We start from the raw sequence: 20,012 nt of genomic DNA on the forward strand, positions 1-20,012 counted from the left end.
TATTCAGGATATAAAACCACACGCATTTTTCTTAATAGGGCTAGCTGATGAGAAAAGTAACAAACAATAAAAAAGCCCACCCAACTTATTGCCTGTGACAGTGGGAGTGTAGAGGAAGTTAGATGGTGAAAACAATTATTTTTTTCTAATCCTATGTCAGGATGATCTGAAATTTTATATAGGTGGAGAAGAAAACTTGGCAAGATGGCAGAATTTGTGTATTGGTCTATATGGGCTAAGTTATGCTGTGGTAACAGAGAACCCGACATTTCCGTAGCTTATAACAACTGAGATTTCTTTCTTGTTTGTACTGCGTTACCATGGATTGACCTTGGCTTTGTGCCATGTCACCTTTGTCTCAGGACTCACATTGATGAAGTTGCTTCTCTCTGGGACACTGTTGATTATTGAGGAAGAGGAAAACAGAGAAGATGGTGAACCCTATATTGGCTCTTAAAGCTTCTGTCTAAAAACAACTCCTTTCACTTCTGCTCACATTTCATTGGCCAAAGCAAATCATTTAGCCATGCCAGAAATAAGAGGATGTATAGTCCTCCAGCACAGAGGGTCCCAAATAAGGGTGACAATTATTATAGTCCATAAGTGACCATGAGAATGGCCTCTTAGGGTCAAATGTGGAGTATAATTGACTGAGGCTCCAGCTGCTGCAAATTGAAGTCTGGCCTGTGTTTGTGCCAAGGCCATACTTCCTATGAGCTGTTCCCTACCATTGACTGTGTGTGGCGGGGATACTAAAGCAGACCCATTTCTGGGAGGCAGGGAGTCCTTTGCTAGCCAGCTTGGCTCAGAGCCTCCTGAACAGCTTTCCCAAACCTTCCTTTGGCTGCACAGTGACTTAGGCTGTGCTGTGTCCATCCAACCTTCTCTCCTTCTCTCCTTTACTTGGGGCATGTCTGTGTCATGATCTGATGCGTTTCCAAGCATCCTCCAGCTCACTCCCTAGTTCCTTTCACATAGACATTTGGCCTAATCAATTCCTTGTATATATAACCCTTTCTTGGCAGAGTTCCTCACAGAACACTACTGAAAGAAAAAACCTAGGAGGAAGAAGAAACAAAGTTGAGTGGCTAATGAATCTCTGGAGTAGTTTGAATCACATATACTTATAAATAAATGTGGAGATCTGGAACAATATGTATATCTTATGGGGGGAGTAGGTCATACTTACTATAACGATATGTCTAGATATAGAAACAGGTACTCAGATTCTGTACTGACTCAATTGGTCAGAGTGCCTGTCCTGCTCATAGCCCTTCTAAGGAAGATGGTTCCACTCATGGACCAGCTCTTAGCAGCCATGTTTTATACCACAGAATTCTAACTCTGCCTAAAGGTGTTTAGAACACAGGTCTAGACCTAAGAGCAGCTGATAATAGATGGCCAATAATCTGTGTGGTGATGTGTAAAAAGCTCTGTCTAAATACAGGTAATGATAATTAAGGGGGAATTAACAATTCTTTTGGGGTTTTGAACTGGGATTTGTTTCAGTTTACATTTCCCAGGAGCAGACTCTGAGACAATAACTTGGGTGTAGAAAGTTTATTTGGGAGGTGTGATAATTAATTTTATATGTCAACTTGACTGGCCTAAAGGATGCTAGGTAGCTGGTAAAACATTATTTCTGGGTACATCTGTGAGAGTGTTTTTGGATAAGATTAACATTTGATTCAGTAGACTGAATAAAGAGATTTCCGCTCGCCAATGCGAGTTGGCATTATCCAATCTACTGGGGGTCCAGATGGAACAAAAAGGCAAAGGAGTGGCATATTCTCTCTGAGTCAGGATGCTCATCTTCTCCTGCCGATGGACATCAGAGGTCCTGGTTTTCAGGTCTTTGACCTTGGACTGGGCATTGCACCATTGGCTTCCCTTGTTTTCAGGCCTTTGGAATCGGACTGAATCATACCACTGGCTTTCCTGGTTCTTCAGCTTTCAGATGGCGCATTGTGGTAATTCTTGTCATTCATAATTATGTGAGCCAATTACTATAATAAATCTCCTTTTTATCTATCTACTTATCTATCCATCCATTCATCCATCCACCATCTATTAGCTCTGTTTCTCTGGAGAACCCCGACTAATACAGGAGGTGATTTCAAGAATGGCAAGTAGAGTCTAAGGAAAGTGGGACATACAGGAAAGAAAAACTAATAAAGATTTAATGATTGGTTACCACTGCAGCCAACTGGAGCTCAACCCTATTTAGGACCTTTTTAGAAACCGTGTGGGACTTGTTTAGAAGTTGTCTCCGTGGAGGACATGGAACCTGGACACTTACTCAGGGCCTATCACAATAAGTAACAAACCCTATCACAATGAGTAACAACCCCATCAGGTGAGAGTTATTACTTCTAGGACATTAACTCCTTCACTCTGGGATGCACCAGCCACAGCTGAGCAAGCTTCCATGGAACCTCAGATGGAGACATCAAAAGGTGCTTGCACTGGGAATCTCAGCTTGCTGGAATTCTCCACCATGGCTATGACAGACTTGGAAGTAGGCAGAAAGGGCCTTGACAGCATCTGTAAAGACTTAGTAATAGAGAAACAGGAGCAGAAATTGAAAAGACACAGAAGAGCATGAAACAGAAAGTGCCATAAGTGAGCAGAGAATAATAAGCTGACTGCACAATCAAGAAGAAGCTGTGTAGTAGAAGAAGCCATGAAGTAGAGAAAACATATATATTGAGTAACAGGTTAGGTCATTGGTAGATCAGCCATTGAACTGTTTAACCAGAGAAGGGGAGGAGCTACTTCTGCTGAGGGGCATTGACCTTTTTTTCTTCTCCTTCCTCTGTCTCGCACGGCAATACCAATACTTTTCAATTTCTTGGTGACCCTGTATCACTCTGATAAGAGTTTAAATCCCTATTTCCAGGGGTGAGATAGAAACTAGAAGTAGTTTTTCCTCTCCTAAATGAGTTGGCTTCATGCAGATTCTCAGGACATGGGTGAAACGAAGTAAGCTCTAGCTCTGCTTCCTAAGTTTCTGAGACCCAATGGGGAAGAAAGAGGAAGAACGCTTACTCAATAAGGAAGTGCAAGGGTACATTTTCTCCTTAGACCTGCTTTGGTGCTGCAGAGTGAGGCTCACTGATACTCAGGTCAGAATTCTTTCAAATCTTGAGGTCCTGCCTTTGCTAACTGTGGGAGAAATGGTCTTTCTTCACTGGGTCTCAACAGGTGCAGCAGCAACAGCCGAGCTCTGCCCTGTGTCCAATTACTTACACTCCCCCGAGACACTTCTGTCAGGTCTTTGCTCTCTTTGGGATGAGGTGGGTGTAGGTCTTACTCTCATCAAAGATTGCTGAGCATTCAAGATGTAAACATCCCATGCCCAAGTGAGCCACCAATCCCTTAAAGATATTTCGCTAAAATCTAGTCGTATACCTACATTTTAAATATAAAATTTGTTCCCAAATGTGAATAGTCATATTATTGTCAAGATGCATTATTCAGCTTTATATTTAAAGTCTATACATTTCAACTACTTTAGGAGAAAGTTTGGGGAGCGAACTTTCATAGTCGCATTTGTTTGGCAGGGGTGGGAGTTGCCCAGGACCACCCCCTACTGGCCCCCAAACACACACAAAGAGAATGCCCTGAAGATAAACATGACAATATCGTATAAGCTTTGTGTACTATCTTCTCCTTTCTTGGCCTCTAATGTAACATTACACTATGGAAATATTGCAAGTTTCTCCTATCTATTCTCACCCTCCTTCAAAGTGTACCTGTGCAGTGTCCCACTTGCATAGTGTTTCTCTATGGGGATCAAGTCTGGGAAGAAATTGGTGTATTGGGGTATTGGCTTTTGCTTGGAGAACTGCCTGTGGCAAGTTGGCTTCTTGGGGAAACAGATGCTCAGATAAAGTTAGGAGTGCAAAAAGTTTATTAGGGAGTTATATCTGTGAAAATAAACATGAAGCAGGATTTGCAGTGGCAGCCATCAGACCTTGACGCAGCCTGGATAAAGCCTCTGACAGCTCAATGGAGAACTCCAGAGCAAAGTTCACCCATTATGGGGGCATCCTGTATTGGGTGGAAATGGGTAGACCCTGTACTGCTGTCTTGCTCAGTCATTGCCTGGGGGTCACCCTGAGAAGAGCACGGCTTTGTCTTAAAAATGGAGACAGACTCTAAAGACAGTAACAGCTGGAGGCTGTCAGCTGCTCCCACTGGGCGGAGAGTTCTTTCTTAGGGTGAGATCGGAGTTGTGCATCCCCATGACTGCCACGTTGGTTGAACCAAAGGAAAGACTGTATAATGTGGAAATTTTAAGGCCTGTGATGGGCAGAAAAAGAACTCTTTAGTGTGCATAAATGTTTATTCAGGGACTAGTTTGAGCTCGATGCTTTCACCAAGCAGGTCTCTAATGACACTTGGAACAAAAGAAGAAAAAAGAAAAAAAGGGCAGCTTTTTTTGTTGCTTCTTTCCCCACACCTTGTTTTCTATTGTTTGGTTGTCTTGCCAGGCAGAATATTTAAATCCTACTTGTCTTTTAAGGCTCAGATCAGGATTGTCATGGTGACAAAATATTTGATATTGGGATTCTCCCAGAAAATCAGACTTATTTGAAACCAATGACTTCAAATCAGCAGTGTGGGTCAGCTTTGTGGATTTTTTTGTGTAGGTACAGCTTGTTTTGTTTTTGTTTGGTCTCACCTGTACCTTAACCTGTTTTATGTTTCCTGACGCAATGACTATTTGACCTTTATCAAGTCCATAGCTCACTAGGCCAAGGTATGATTGCAATGCTCCCATTTAGACCTCTGTGGGTTTGCCTGGGTTACGTCTCCACATTTTTAGCAATAAATTCCCTATTCTATCTTGACATATATTGACATGTATCCTTCCTCCCTTCATACTATAAAAAGATTCAGAGAGCTTTGATTTTAACAAGTTTTGTCTTTTTTTTTTTTTTTTAACTATACCTTTTGTTCATCTTTTCTCCTGTGGCATTTTTTTTTTCTTTTCCAAAAATGGCTGCAACAATCTCTCCCATCCTACATGATCTTCAAGAATCTTTCAACTTCCTTATCAAGAAATGGAGAGTAATTCCCTTCCCTTAAAATCTGGGTGGGCTTGTAATTACTCCATCAGTAGAAGGCAGCAGAAGTGATGCCTTGTGACTTCTGAGTCTAGATTAGATAATGCCATGCAGCTTCATGGTTCTTTTGGGACACTCACACTTGGAACCCAGCCACCAGGCTGGGAGGGAGCCCAAGCACCCCAAGGAGACGCTCCTGTGGCGAGGAGCTGAGGCCTTGGCCCAGGGCACTGGTAGAGCTCCCAGAAAGTACCATCACAACTTGCCAATCATAGAAGGGAGCTGTCTTGCAAGGAATCTTCAGGCCACACTCAGACTGCTCAGGCTGGGCCACTTGAAGCAGATGGGCCTTCCTCATTGACTCCTGCACAAATTGCTGACTTGTAGGGAAAAAAAATACTGTTGCTGTTTTAAGCCACCACATTTTGGGATGGTTGGCTACCCAGCAATAGTAACCAGAACACCTTCACTTTGTGACCTCCTCAAAGATAATTTATTTCTGCCCTTTCAGTGACCGCTATGATGGGTCATTCTATTACACTGTACTGTGCAGTGATCTCAGGGAGAGGTGGCTCAGCATATTAATTTCTAAATGATCGCAATGTTGACTTTCCAGAAATGCTGCTTTTTCATAGTGGTGGTAGCTGAGGATTCATGTTCTCTTTTATTCTCTCAGTGATGGTTCTGGTCTGTAATGTTTTCCTGGTTGTTTTCATTGATGGACGAGTTTTCACAACAAGTTCTGGGAGAGTTAGACAATTATGATGAGAGCCAGTGTAATCTTTCATGGTGCTTTTTTTCTAAAGACCTCTAAAAATGAGTATTCATATTTTTTATCTTCCCTAGAGTTCTGTAGAGCTTTGACTTATAGGAATATTGTCTTTTCCCACTTTACTTATCCCAGGATTTTCCAAATTGTGTCCTATGGAATCCTTTTCCGTAGAACATTAATGGGTTTTCCGCAGAGAGGCAAATTAGTTTGGGAAACACTATACAGTTTATTGTTCTCTTAGAGATTGATGATGCTCATTTGCTTCGAAGAGTCATGCCATAAAGAAACTGGTTTCAATTATTTATTCATTCAAGCAATATTTATTGAGCAAGCACCTATTTTCCTTCAGGTTTTGTGCAGGTGCTGGCGTGTGTGGGGGTATACAGCAGTGAGCAAACACACCTGGTCCTACCCTAAGCAATCTGGCAAGGAAGACAACTAATTTATAGTCACAAATTGTAGTGACTAATATAAAGGAAAAGAACTGTGAGCCACCACAAGAGAGAACGGTAGAGGATCTACATTAAAATGAGTGACAAGAAAAGCATCTCTGAGGAAGTAATATTTCAGCCGACACTTGATGGAAGAGTTGGTATTGGCCAGTTGAAGAGTGTTTTGGGCAGAAAAAACAGCACATGCAAAGGCCATGAGGCAAGAAAGATGTTGTCAAGGAGCACAATGCTGACAATGAGGCAATGAGAACAGGGCACAGGGAGTGGAGAAGAACATAGGGTGAGTTAGACCAGCCTTTTGCAAATGGTGGTTGGCAGGTGCTAAGAAGGCCTGCCTGAAAGAGAGGAAGCAAAGAACCCATTGATCATGTGTTTCCATCACATGAAAGGGCAGAGAGGCTGGTAAGACCACATCCAACTCTAATGTGTATACATAGGATATTCTGATTCCGTAGGTCTGGGGTGAGGCCTAGGACTGCAAAATTCTACCGAACTCCCAGGTAATGCCAGTTATACTGGTCCCCCGGACTACAATGTGAGAAGGGTATAAACTACCTCCTTCAAACAAACTTCTTCAATTCTCCCTTCTCTCCCAAGTCCTGGGCACCTGGTCCCCACCCTAAGTTGTCTGGAACATAAATCATTCAGCCATCTTACCCTTCTGAAAGGTAACCACACCGTTTCATGATCAAATATTCTCTTGTTTCTCTTGGTCTTACTCATCTCTAGCTGCAAGTCTAATTGGTGACCAAAGTTCTAAAATTTCTTTTGTAAGGGTTTAGCTCATTTTACATGTGCTATTAAACTCCACACTCTACAGCTCAGGTAATGGGCTTTGTGGGGTAGGGGTGGTGGTAAGAAAATCCCAGGGAAACTTTCCTGGAAATTTTCCTGGGACAAATACCTTGGGCAAATACTAGAATGTGTGGTCATCTTACAGTAATGAAAAGATTAGCTCATGGTGCAGCATGATGAAGACTCCTGACATGTAGGGTGGACTGGGGGCCTGTGTCCTTCTACATTCAGTCTTTACCAGGCCTAGTCCCTGCCTTACTGAAATGGCTGATTTTCCTTTCCCTATCTGTTAAATTCTTTCTTGCTTCAGTTTCAAACTAACCTCCTACAGGAAACATGTTTAGACATGGCGGGAAGAGGTGTGAACTCATGTTCTAATGTGCTATCATGGAGCCCATCTACCTGTGCTTACTTTTAATTGTTTGAGGTCCTGGGTTTTTTTTGGGGGGTGGGGTGGGGTGCAGAGGCCCTCCTTTGTTGGATGAAGTAGAATGTATGTCATATCTTCTGTGCTTAAGAACTGAGCTAAAAGAAGCTGAGGTTCAAAGAATGTGGTAATGTAAGCTCAGAACAGAGAACTATCTACTCCATGGTCTTGTTAATTGATTTATTGCTGTTCTAATATTTATGCAAACTCCATGTACATTCTTGGGCATCTATTGACTGGTTGCCAATGTCCTGAGGCAGTTTTACAAAGTGCTATGGTGATACCAGTAGAGATATACAAGATTATTTGGGAAGCTGTACAGATGAACAGATTTTATATTAAAGGTGACATGCTTATTTTAATGACTATTAGAAGAAACCACAACTAACATAGTAAACCTGTGATTTCATATATTCTATTTCTTAGCATAAGGGCAGTGTAAAAAAATGATTGATAGAAAGTCAACTTAAAGAAATATAATAAGTAAATAATAGTACAGGCTGTGAGGGAAAAATCATGAAGGTAATATGCAAATTATGGAGTTTTAAGGGATTCAACACTAACAATTTAAAGTGTTACCCGTCTCAAGAGAACTGCTCTTTGATGGAATGTGTTTATTTATTTCATATACATTTATCAAGATGAATATGATATGACTTTTGCCCTTGAGGAGCTAAACAAGGAAAACAGACTCATGAATAAATAACCAGAGTACAAAAACACCAGCTAACATTTGCTATGAACTAGTCAGTTATCTGTAAATGTTTTGCGTGTAAATGATCTCATTCATTTTCACAAGAAAGTGTTACGGATTTGACTTTTATATCCATTTTACAGATGTGAAAACAGTAAAAGAGAGATGAAGTAGCTTGTGAAATCACCAAGTTGGAAGTAGCAGAGTCAGGATTTGAACCCAGGCAGTACAGCTTCGTAGCCACATGGGTGCCCAACTAGTAATGTATACAGAGGACTACGAGAGAACATTCGGTGGAGTCACAGTCTGGGAGAGCCAAGGAAGATCCATTTGGAAAGGGGAGAGCTCAGAGAATTCTAAATAGCGAGGATAATAGATGCAAAGACGAGAAAACGGGATAATGTAGATTGAGTTTGGGAAATGGTATGAGGATGTCAGTGTGTAGTTGAAATTTAGGATGAATACTAGGATTCTTGGAAGCTAAGTTGAAGATTTTAAGTCCTGCTGTCACCACAGGAACCAGATTGGTAAGTATTTGTGGTTAAGATTTCCAGAAGCAGACCCCGAGATGTGGGTCTGGATGCCTAGTGATATATTAAGGAAATGCTCCAGGGAGATTCCAGTGAGGTAATGAGGATGAAGGACAGGGAAGGAGGGGAGGCCATGCAACTGTGTGATCTCAGACAGAGGCCTCCAGAGCAGAGTTCAGGCTGATCTTGCAGGGAGCTCTTGGGGGCAGTGCTGGCCCCAGTCAAGTCTCCCACACCCAGGAGTCATTGGTTAAGGGACAAAAATGGGGCTACATAAATTTCAACTTTCTGTGCATGTGAGCAAAGTGGGCTCCTGTAGCCTGAGGGCAGTCTTCCAAAACAAACATCTTCAGGTGCTGCCTATTGGGGAAAAAAAGTGCTGAAGGCAGGAAGGTAAAATGGTAAAAATTGATCTGATCTGGAGAAACCCGGGGTGGGGGTGGGGACAGGGGGGCGGACACTGATAGTATCTTCTATAACGAGGGAGTTAGAAATGAAATGATATCTATCTGGAAAGGCCATGTTGAGGACAAGGGGACTTTGACACAATTATTATTGTGGTAGTGGGATAGTTGCCACCTGTAAATCTTTTTGGGGTACTACCTGTACTTTTCCTACCAATGGCTTTCGATTGTGTCCTCCTCTCAAAATAGTATTCTCTACTTTGTATTTAGGAGGTTGAAACTTTTTATGAATTAATCTTAATTCCTACAAGACAGTTGATGGACAAAAAAAATCTATTATTGTGTTACCTATAAAAACCTTAATAAAAAATGTGACAAACAGAATTATTACAGAGGTGGATCAACAACACGTGGTTTAAGTTGTCTTATAAACTACTTATTTCACCTGTTCAATACATTTTTAAATTAATTTTTTTTCCACGAGATAAATTTGATTCACATTGTCAGCCAGGAGCCTTTCTTTGCTTGTTGAAAAGTAGAGTAATGAAGATGCAAAGTACTTTCTTTTGGGTGATGGAATCAGCATTTGGCTACCACCTCTCTTTTAGCTTCTCCTCCTTCTTGTGTATAATACTCTGTGTACCTTCGATTTAAACAACGGGACAATGAAATCAGGGGCCGATCTATGGTTTGGATCCTACTCCCTCCACTTCAAATAGTACCATCAGTCTGTTGGAGCCCAGTGTCTGTGTCTTACTTCTTATTGTATGCATGTTAATTGTGTGTTTCTGATTTTTTATAATCCAATGTTGGAACAAAAGTAATTTCTATATATATGAATAAAATATGTGACATATAGCAAAACAAAAAAGGAATGAAAACTTTAAAAATTAGATGTTGTTCTGTTGAATTTGAGGCGTTCAGACTTGATGGTCAGTAGACAATTATGTGATACATAAATGCTACAGGTTTACAGATGGATTCTGGGACTTGACCCAATCCTGCTGAAACAAAATTGATTAGGGATTCTGGATTATCAGCTTAAATATAGATGATAGTTTGAGCCAATGTTTTCTGAAATCTGATGGGATTGTTAAAGAAAAAGGAAAAATTTTAAATAATTTTACGAAGTTTCACATGTGTTAGCAATTCGAAGTTTAAGTTTAGGATAATTCCAAACGAAATCTAGGCCCTTTGTCAAAGCCAATGCCATCCAAGGGAAATATAATGGGTGCCAGATACCATTTTAAATTTTCTAGTAGCCATGTTTAAACAAAGTAAAAAGAAACAGGTGAAATTAATTTTAGCAAGATTAAGTTTAATCCAATTTACCCGAAATACTATAATTTCAAAATAGCATCAATAAAAAAATTGTTAGTAAGGTATTTTACATTTTGTATACAAAGTCTTTGAAATCCAGTGTGTATTTTATACTTACAGCATATCCTAATTCATAATGGCTACTGTACTAAACGGCCTAGGTCCAGGCAAGTTAAAAAGCATAGCTCAATTGTATCATATGCCAATTTAACTTATGCAAATTCAAATGCATGAACTTCACACACCTCCCCCCTTCTCCTAGAAGAGAGAATAAGTCATTTAAATAGTGTGGACCATTCAGTCTATATTCCTCTCTGTGAATTTCTCCTGGACTGGGTATACGGTCACAAAGGTAAATCTGCTTTGTCCTACTTGGTCTAAGTTCCCACATGCCTCTTATAATATGTACCTCTTACTACATTGAGTGTGTTTTTGGTGTTTGAAAATATGTGTTATTTCTTATAATGTGACTTCTAACACAAGCCAACTGCCTTGTCTGGCACTTATTGAAAAAAATACTAATCACGGGTTCCATCCCTGGAGGAAAACCTGCCTGCCTTGGTCTCAGTGTGTTGGTTTCCAGTATGGAGCAAGTAAACATGGCTGCAACGAATCTAGCCATCATGGTGCAAGAGAGCAAAATTCCTGTACTTTATGGGCAATTTGATGGACTTGTGTGGGGGTGGAGCCCCAGAGAGTAGTTTCCAGGCTCTCGGCCTCACATAGACAGGTGCTGGCTCAGGTAGTAAATGGCCAACTGTGATTGCATGGCCATCAGCTGTGGCTAGTTGGCCGTCAGCTGTAACCAGTGAGCCATTGGCCACAATATAACTGCTGTGGCTACGAAGAAGAGGGAAAGAGGAAAGAGAAGAATGGGGGCTAGCAAGAAGATGGCGGCTGGGCTGGCAAGCGTGGATGGCGGTTTGCGGACAGTGTGAATCCAGCCTCCAGTGAGAGTATAGTGCCGCCAGAGAGAATATAGTGGTATGACTCCCCTACCTATGGCTCCTTGTGTGTTCCTTTTTGGCCTCACCATGTCCTGCGTTCTTGTATGGGGAGCGGGAGCAGAGACCCCGCAGGCCTCCCTGCACGACAAATGGCGCAGCGAGCAGGGTCCCCCGCACGACAACTTGTCAAGGATAATTTTGACTTTGTGATTTTCACCTTATGGGTAGAATAACTACAGCCAAAGCTGTTAGTCCATTGTAGTAAAATGGCCATTCATTGCACAACCATTTATTGAGCTTCTGTGATATACTAGACATGGTCTCTTTCTTACCCCGGCTCCCCCTTCACAGACATTCAGGACCGTCCTGCTACCTGAGGGCACATCACCAGCTGATGGCTGGAGTCGCATTTAGGCCTGCTGTATCTGTTCGGTTGTCCCAAAGCTCACTCTGCTTCCTCCTCAGAACTTTTCCTTAATTCCAACTGAGCTTGTTCTGTCTCATTCCCTCCAAACTCTGCTTCCTTCCCGTTGCACAGCAGTTGGCCATTCAACGAAGAATCAGTCCTGTGGATGCTAATCCATGGATCTCTAAGGTAGGGTTTGTGCAGGGAGCACGTGCCCAAACGGACATAACTCTCTCTTCAAAGAAAAGACTTTGAAAGCAAGAATGAAGTTAGACAGCTCTTGAAATGGTTTCAGAATTCCCCCTGGAATGAGATGATAGGGATCAAACAACTGGGTTTTACTGTTAAATGCTGGTTGGTACATGGATGCAATAAAGTAAACGTCGTCTTGGCAATTAAACTTTGTTATTATAGCAACTCTTTCTTTAGATTTGGACTTTTCATGTTTTTCTTGAACTTTCTGCCAATTCTTCCTCAAAATGTGCCATCGCAGACAGGAATTGCTTGAAAAAAAAAATCCTTTACCTTTGAAGCCTAGTTATCTTCCAAGTAACTAAAATAATAATTTGTGATGTCTTTAATAGAGTTTAAATGAATGAATCAGTGTAGGTTTTGTGAAGTTTAGTTTTGTTATTGTGAAGTTTATATTTTCAGCTGTAAAGTGGGATTTTTATAGTTCTGGACTTAGGCAAAAGTGGATGTATATCAAAGCTAATATAGATTTCAGGTTTTGTATATTAAAAATAGAACATTTATAATATGTTCATAATGGAGGAAATTAAAGTAAAATTGAAAATTGGTCATTGTGTCTTTTAATAGAGATAAAAATGAATAAAATCAGCTTTTCACATTACATAAATTTGACAATTGCATTTTTTTCTCCAAATGTGGTGCTTTGATAGCTCACTTGGTACTATGGTGATATTACTTTTGGTTAGTAATTGAATTTGATTCTGAGAAGTTTTGTTTCCCACTAGATTCTAAGTTTTCAAGGTCAGCTCCAGGTCTCTGCATTCTTGGCATCTAATACATATTAGGTCTATAGTATATAAGTTAAACCAAAATATAAGTTTGAGTCTGTCAGGCCCCAAGAACTGTGATTTGCAGAAATAAAAAGGCTTGGTGATATGATTCCTTAAATATGAGGTATGAGAGGGCAAAGGAGGGGCCCACTGTCTATGAGCACCTATTGTATGCTGGGTATTGTGACAGTTGTCACTACACACTGTATATGTGGTACTAATTTAGGTTCTGTGGCGTTATCTGTATCAAGCAAACAATCTTAGCCCCTTGAGAATAGGAGACAGACCAAATGTTATTGTACTAAACCAGTTACCAGGAGAAACCACAAATAATTAAAGTATTTCTAGGTCTGTGTTGATGGTTCTCTTATTTCAAGAACTTCCCAGGACAGAGAATGATCTTGCATTGTTCCCAGGGTTTGCTCTAATGGGATTAGCATTGGAAGAGTTTCTTGGTTATTGTTTTAATTTTCCTGGCTCATTTTAGAGTCACTTTTGGACCAGGCAAGGTGAGGAAAAACTCTGTCCCACAAGTTCAGGTCAGGGTCATGAACGCACTTCCTTCTAACTATGTTCCAGGGTAAAGCTATCCAGAGAGTGGCTTCTGTTGTAGGAAAACCACTATCAAATCCAGCTTGGGTAACCTTAGACAGTTTACCTGATCTCTCTATGTGAATGAAAATTCTGATATCTAACTTGTAGGTTGAGAATGAAATGAGCTTACTTATATGCAAACAGCTGGCAGACTATCAGTTATCCATTCATAATAATGCTTTATAACAAATCACCACAAAACTTTGGGGCCATGTAACAAGTTTATTGCTCATGTGTTTGGGTCTGCTGGAGGTTAGCTAGATGGTTTTGCTGATTCAAGCTGGGCTTGCTCTTATGTCTGTGGCTTGTCTAGCTGTCAGCTGGTTGATCTAGGCTGAAACAACTGGGGGTCTTCCGCTTTGGTCTACATATCTCTCATTCACTGTCAGGCTAACCTGGGCATGTTCCCGTGGTGGTGGCAGAGGTACAAGAGAATAAGCTCTAATGTGCAAGCCCATCGCAAGCCTCTGTTAATGGTACATCTGCTAACGTTCCATGAGCCAATGTGAACATACGAAAGACTGAGTCTAGTGTCGAAGAGTGAGGCAGGCAACCCTGCCCGTGGAGGGAGGCCATAGCAAGCTATATGACAAAGGGCATAGATCCAAATAGGGGTGAAGAATTGAGGATAATCTCTAATGTACCCCAACAGATATTGGGTGGTTTTCAAGAACCACTGTCAGATTTTTGGCTATCCAGCATCTGAACATCTTTCCTATGTTTGGGGTATTCCCCACCTCATAGGTCTTGGTGAGACGCAGAACCTATCTCCTCCTAACAAAGAGCAAAACCTCAGATACTTGCTTTCCCAGTGTTTCTGTGCCTTTAGTGTACAACTCCATCATCTAGTCCCAACTATCCTGATATACTTGCCTGGAATCCTGAATCTGGAGCTGGGATGCAAAGAAGCATGGGGAATCCACACAGGTGGTGGTGGCAGCGATGGGGACTATGTATAATTTCAGGGCAGAAGTGGCAGAGATGTGAGTAGTGGTTTCCTGGGAGTGGTAGAGAGATTACATTGATGGTCCCAATTCGTAAACCCCCGGTATCAGGCCCTTTGTTGTGTGGTTTAGCACTTCCCTTACTAATGAGGCAGAGTCTATTTCTCTACTCCTTAAACCAAAGTTGGCTTTGTGACTTGCATTGGCCCCTGAGGTGGTGGTCTTGCCACTTCTGAGCCTAGACCTAAAAGGCACTATGTGCCTTTGTAATTCCTTTGCTTTTCTGTCATCACTATGAGAACATGTCTGGTCCAGACATGCTGGAGGATGAGAGATGTGTGGAACCGAGCTGCGTCATCCCAGTCACCCCAACTGACGCCAGGCTGGAAAAGCCACTGGCTGGCCAACCTGAAACCTCATGAGTGGCCCCATCAAGATGGCAGAACTGCCTACTAGCCTCTGAGTGACGCCAGGCACATGAGCGACCAACATTATCGTATGTCACGGTGTGTTTGTGGTCGCTTGTTAGACCAGTATTATTGTAGAAACACTTCACTGTGTCTGGTGCTCGACCTGATGAATGGTGGGATTTTGAGTGGTTCTGGTTGTCTAGCATCTCTTTGTCTCTGTTCATTTTCAGAGCCCGGTCTGCCACAATTCTTGGCAACTATGCAATTTCCGCAATATCTTTTCAACAAATTCCCGTTGTGCTCACATCAGTCAGATCCAATTTCTGTTTCCCATGCTTAAAAACTCTGTCTAGTACCATGCAAGTACAGCGCTAGCTCTGATTATTATTCTCCCATTTCTGCCTCTGTTTGAACTGGCACTTATCTTCCTGAACTTGTTTCATTCCTGAATTAAACAGTGTCTGACACTCTGTCTTCCCAAGAAGCCTCTCCTGACTAATTGGGAAGTGCCAATTTTTCCTTGTATTTTCTCTTCTCTGTGTGTCAGCATCTTCTCAGCCCCACTTGTCACTGTCTTCCACTATATTCTGAGCAAGAGCGAAACTACGACCATTGTTCTCACCTAAGTGATTCATCTGTTGGATATTTACAGAACTATCAGTGTTGTTCAAGTCAATATTGCCTGTTAGAGAGAGTAAATATGCAGTGGCTACAGATGGTGTTGATATAACTGATTCTTTTTTAACACCATGTAGTCATTCATTCAATTCAGGTGAGTAGATCAGCCTTTTGATGATGAGGAATAATTCAGAGACAGGCTAGAGACAGGCAGTTGGTGATGAATCAAATTTGCTTCAGAAGAGGTTACCTGAACTGAGCCGTGTCTTGGGCTTCTCTCATTAGAATCTAAGAAATCTTGTGGGAGCACTCGCGTATTGGAAAGAGTGGGGACCTTGGAGTCAAAGGGCTGAGTTTATATCCTGGCTCTGTGCCTTGGGCAAATAGTAGCCTCTCCAAGTCCAGTTTCCCGAACTCTAAAATGCGGGCATAAGCCAGTACCATCCCTGTTCATTAGTCCAAGTTGTTGTGACAGTTAAAAAAAACAACCATTGCTCATGGACATGCTTTGTGAACTGTAAAAAACTATGTAAGAGCAAGGGAGTAATGACAGGCACTAACTATTTGTCTGTCTTGACCCCAGGTTCACTCTTTAAGGGAGGCCAAGAGGTGAGAAATCAATACGAGGCAGGAGTCTGGAGTCAGTGTCCAGGTAGTTACTGGGTTATAAATTCTCAGTCCTGGTCAGGAACCAGTGGCCACAGACCTGACCATACTTGGCTGGCAGACAGGGCCGAGGATTCCACATTATGGCACATTTCAGGGCATAGGGCAGTGTAATGCCAGCCAGCATGTTCTCTGATTCTTCTTAAGCAAGAAGGCCAGTAGACAGTGACACTAATGAGTGAGTCCTCTAAGTGTATAAACATGGGAGTGAGTTAGAGAGGGCATATGTCAGATAGGAATTGCTTTCAATCATGAGTAATAGAGACCCAAAACATAGTGACTTCTGAGATAATAGAAAATATATGTTAGTCACTGCCCCTGATTCCTAATACAGCACTTCTGAAACCTTTGTAATTTCCTGGGTGAGAGGAAAGTACACTTTTGTTCTAATGAGGCAGCTCTGGGTGGGTTCCTGGATGGTTCCTGGATGAGGACTGGTCACCAGGAAGACTAAGCCATGGTTAGAAGCTTGGAATTTTCAGCCCACCCCCATTCTCTTGAGAAGGGACAAGGGCTAAAAATGGAGTTAATGATCGATCATGCCTAGGTGATGAAGCCTCCATAAAATTCCAAAAGCACAGGGTTTGGAGAGCTTCCATGTTGGTGAACACATCCACACTGAGAGGGTGACACACTTACTCATCGTGGATTTCTAGCTTCCAAAATTATGAGAAAGTAAATTTCTGTTATTTAAGCCACCCAGGCTGTAGTATTTTGTTATGGCAGCTCGAGCAAACGAATACAGGGTTCAACTCAAATTGTTTGGGTCCCTACAATATGATCTCTTCCTTCATTTTCCTCCTAGGAAAGGAGCCACAATGCTTCATGTGACATTTTAAATTTATGGACCTCCAGGAGGAGGCTAAGTTTAAGGTGTAGGTCAGTGTGGTCACAAACTATGAGATAACCCATGAATAGAAGAAGAGAGAGGTGACTTTGAGCACTTAAATTCTTTTCACAGGAACCCTCGGCAGGCCGCTGGGCTTTTGTGTGTGCCTGGGGTTTAAGCACAAGTTATCTAGATCTTAAATTTCCACATTATAATTTGATTACAAACAAAATAAAACAGCAAAACATGATTTTGAAAGCTATCTGGTGGCAAGATCTACTTTAACTCCAAGTTGATAGGGGTTGTCTCCCAGACATCTTTTCCCTGACACTTCTCCTACCTTAGACTTCTGTGCTTGGGCCTCACCTCTGGCTCAGAATCAAGGACAGGTAGCCTGATAATTACGGGGTTTTGTTTTGTTTTGTTTTTGGAAAGGCCAACTCTCAAATCACAGTGGGACACTTTCTCCTACTCTCTGAACATTTTGATGGGGTGAGTGAATGTCTGCGTGGGCCATTTCCCCACATGGCCACATTGTTATTTTGCTTCTGGCATCGTACCACCTTAAAAACAGCAGCCACAGATGGGGGCTTGATCTCCAGCCTTGATTTCCTAGTTTATCCACTGCTCTTGATGACTAATCTTTTGGCTGGCCAGTTGTGCAGTGGCCACAGGTAGAGTGTTCTACCTGGGGCCTGGTGGATGTGTGAGGGGAGGGTGTGATTCTGACTTAAACCTGTATTCATTCATTCATTCATTCATCCATTTAGAGTATATTTCTCAAGTGTTTATTTATTTACTAGTTTTTGAAGGGACTCATTTCCCCCCGAACCTTATTGAAATATAATTGACATATAACACTGTGCAAGTTTAAGGTGTACAATGTGATGATTTGATACACGTATATATTGAGAAATGATCACCACAGTAAGTTTAGTTAACGCCTCTATCACCTCTCATATTATCATTTTTGTGTGTGTGTGTGTATCATAAGAACATTTAAGATCTACTCCCTGAAAATATGGAACACTTCATGAGTTTGCATGAATCCTTGTGCAGGGGCCATGGTAACCTTCTATCAGTCCAATTTTAGTGTATGTGCTGCCAAAATAAGCCCAGTCAAATACTTATTGAGATTCTATTATGTACTAGATGTCATGTTGGTTCTGAGTTCATATTTTAATAAGGGGATGGGGCCAGGAAGAGAAACAGGTAAATAATTACAACAAAAGTCAAAGAGTTTGAAGACAGACTATTGATGTAGGGAAACATGCACTATCACCTGTTGTTGGTCAGAGTAGAAATTAGGGGAGGATGTCTGGTGATATTTATCATAATTGCAAATGCACATACCTTTGGACCCAGCAATTCCACGTCAGGGAATTTACCCTGAGGAAGTCATGGTACAAAATATCAAGAGCACACGATTATTCCTTTGCAGCTTTATTTGTAATAAATAAGACTGCTGGCAATCAAAATGTTCCCAAATTATGGTACATCTATATAATGGAAGACCATGGGGCTGTCTAAAAGAATGATACAGAAAGATCTACAAAATATATGAAAGCACAGATGCAGACCAGTGTAAAAGCACTTATGTAAAAAAGAAGGAAGAATATATTAATGTATACAGATACATAGACTATCTCAGAAAGGATACTTAAGAAAGGATTGTTAACATTAGTTGCTTCTGGGGAGGTAAACTAGATGTCTGTAGGATAGGATAATATATTCTTTTTACCTTTTAAATTACCAATCATGTGAACATATTACCTTTTCAAAACATAAATACTAGTTTAAACTTTTTAAAAAGAAATAATTACAGTAAATGAGCAAGGTACTAATGGAGATATGTACACAGTACTGTTGGGGTGTTAAATAGATTTGTGTGTGAATTATAAGACACCTGATGGGGAGAGTTGGTGTCAGACTAGATATCCTTTAATATCTAGTCTATCCTTTAATATCCTTAGAATCCTGTGCGTCTATGAAAATAATGGATTATATTAAAGGGTGCCTGAGTTTCTTTCAAATGCCAGAATTCTGTGATTCAGTGATGTTAAGAAACTGAAGGAGAGTAGGGTACAGATGTTTGTTGGGTATATGTGTTTGGGGAGGGCAAGCTTTAAAATTGACATGCTAGAAGTGCTCCCAACCACTGTCCAATCACCAAAGAAGATAGTTTATGTATGCACGTCTTCATCACGCAAAGGGAGGCAAGCCAACTTTGAGTGCTGGTGGCTGTAATTACAGCCAGCTACGTTGCTACTCAGGTGTTGCTCTGCCTCTTTAAATCAAACCAAGGCAAGTTAATTTAGTACCAGAGTGGGAGACTTCTGAATAATTAAAGGTTTTCCCTTTGTTTTCTTAATCTATACGTTTCCATGAACACATCAGTTATTTTGTTAGCCTCCTGCTGTGAGAAACATGCAACGTTGTGACTTTGGCCATTGTTGGAGGTTTAAAGAAAAAAAGTTAATAAAGATTTATTAGGTGATTTATCTCAGTTTTTAATAAACCAGGGAAGAAATGTTACCAGGCAAGGAGTGGCACTGGGAAAAATAAGTCAAGGCCAGAGACCAAAATAACCCACAGACATGATGCTTGCCTGGGGCAAACAGGATGCCAACCGTAAGCTGCCAGCCCAACTTCTGCGCCTCCCTCAACCGTGGTTCCCAAGCTAAGTCTGGGAAGGCTGCCCTCTTGAGCAATGCCAGACCTGGGGCAGCCCCAGTCTACCTGCTGAGCACACTCTGGCCAACCTAATTACCAGAGTTCAGGGGCAAATGGAGTTCTGGATACCACTATCCTGGTTTCTTGCACAGAGTTTTGGTGATTTCCATGTGGTAAAATTTGCAAGGTGTTTCATTCCCAATCTGAAAGGCTGAATTTATACGCAATTCACCCTTAACATTTTCCACTTTTATTCCCAGCTTTCCTGGAAAGCCTTTGGGTTGGTTCCTTTAGGGAAGGGGACCCCATTTGTGAATATGTCCCGAGGCTGCCTCCTGGGTGAATAGAAATAAAGGGTGTCTGCTGTATACTTAGGATGGTTTCCAATGAAGAACTCATGTCCCTTCAGTCAGTTCAAAAGATTCCACGTTCCCAAG

General features: G+C 41.5%; 1 non-coding gene across 1 annotated transcript; it reads right to left on the minus strand.

The window, feature by feature from the left end:
• Positions 1 to 17,917: 17,917 nt before the first annotated feature.
• Positions 17,918 to 18,019, minus strand: LOC141567420 (U6 spliceosomal RNA). Its single transcript, XR_012490002.1, has one exon. It is a non-coding gene; the product is annotated as a U6 spliceosomal RNA (small nuclear RNA).
• Between the last annotated feature and the right edge of the window lie 1,993 nt (positions 18,020 to 20,012).

This window comes from Rhinolophus sinicus, linkage group LG10 (genome assembly GCF_036562045.2).
Source record: "Rhinolophus sinicus isolate RSC01 linkage group LG10, ASM3656204v1, whole genome shotgun sequence".
NCBI lineage: Eukaryota > Metazoa > Chordata > Mammalia > Chiroptera > Rhinolophidae > Rhinolophus > Rhinolophus sinicus.